Here is a 1,684-nt window from a genome sequence, read left to right as displayed (position 1 = left end):
AGATGAGGGAAGCACATGAATAATCCAAATTTGAGAATTGCTCATATAAAGGAGCACAAAATGCTTTTCTCTACCCTCATTAAGGCCCAGACCCCAAATTATCACCCTGACCAACACACCGCATACCATTGCGAAGAGTTCCCAGAAGGTAACGATTCACCATGTGTTTTGGAGTGAGTCCCCTGTCCCATCCCAAGCCTCCATTTACCCATCTATAAAATGGGCCATCTCTGTCATCCTGGTACACTTTTCTTCTTCTGAGTTAAACAAGTGGTTTGTAAATGCTGGTCCGAGCACTGGCTGCATCTGAGTCCCAGGGTCGATCATTAAAGTGCTTGTTCCCAGGCCCTAACGCTGGGAGCTCTAATTCAATTTTGAGAACCACTGGAAGGAAGCATTAAAAACCATTCACTAATCAGTCAACAAACACTTGGTGTGCATTCCCTCTGGGTCTCCTCTAGTGCAAGGTAACAGAGATCCTAAGATCGCTCTGCCTACAGGGACCCTCCAATTTCTGGCTGCTGGAAGAACTTCAGTAACAAGCCCGTGGCAAGGATTTCCCATGTGCCAGTTGCTGTCCCGAGGGCTGTGTGCACAGCAATCAAGACATGTTGGACTGTCCTTCCCCAAAGTGACCACGTCCACATCACCAGTCCCCTGTGTCTCCCAGGAGATGGCCACATGCCCAGCCAGCAGCAGAGGTTGTTTCCTTGCCCCTTGAAACTGGCTTAAATTAGAATTTTGTGAGCTCTCTGGTGACTGGAAAACACTGAAGTGACCCTCTGTAACCTCAAGATAAAGTCAGAAGAAGCAATTTTTCTTCCACGGTTTTGTGTCTGCCTTGGAGTGCCCATCCTGAAGACCTGGCCACCATCTTGTAAGAAGGCTAAGTTGCCACACAAAGTGTGCTGTATGTGGTCCTCCAGCCTCCTGACCCAACAATCTGCAGGCCTCTGAGCAAGCAAGACTTCTGAGCCCCTGTTGCCTGCTTCTTGGTGACTCCAGGACCCAGCTGTCATGAGATGGGGCTCCTGGAGGGCACTCTGCCCCATTTGCAGATTTATGAGCAAAGTCAATGTAGCCACTATTTTAACCCACTAAGAGTTAGGGTGTTTTTTGTTTTTGTTTTTGCTTTTTACTTAGCAACAGAAACCCATAACATGAACTGCTGTAGCTTCCAGACTTTTATGAGCCAGGTACAAGTGTCCCCCTTCTGCAAATCAGGAAACTTAACAAGGTAAAGTCACTTGTTCCTCATTACCCAGATAATTCACCTGAGTCAGAATCTGTCCAGCTTCTGAACCTACATAATTTACTGGTGTGACAGTCAATAAGGGAGCCAATTTGGAGGGTGTTGAACTGGGAAAGAGCAAGAGTATGCCTGGAGCAGTGAGTCAAGGGATGGGTGTAGAGAAAGGGAGGAAAATGGGAAGAGTAGATTTGCCATAGATAGGTGGATGGATGGATGAATGGATGGGAGGGGTAGGTAGGTGGATGGGTGTGTAGATGGATGGGTAGATGGGTGGGTGGGTAGATGGACAGATGAATGGATGGATGCGAGGGTTAGGTAGATAGATGGGTGGGTAGGATAGGTAGATGGGTGGGTAGGTAGATGGATAAGTAGGTAGGTTAGGTGGGTGGATGGGAGGAGTATACGGATGGGTGGATAAAGAGGTGAGTGGGT

The sequence above is a fragment of the Octodon degus genome, unplaced genomic scaffold, assembly GCF_000260255.1.
Source record: "Octodon degus isolate 3935 unplaced genomic scaffold, OctDeg1.0 scaffold00079, whole genome shotgun sequence".
NCBI classification, from domain to species: Eukaryota; Metazoa; Chordata; class Mammalia; order Rodentia; family Octodontidae; genus Octodon; species Octodon degus.
This window is presented reverse-complemented; position numbering follows the sequence as displayed.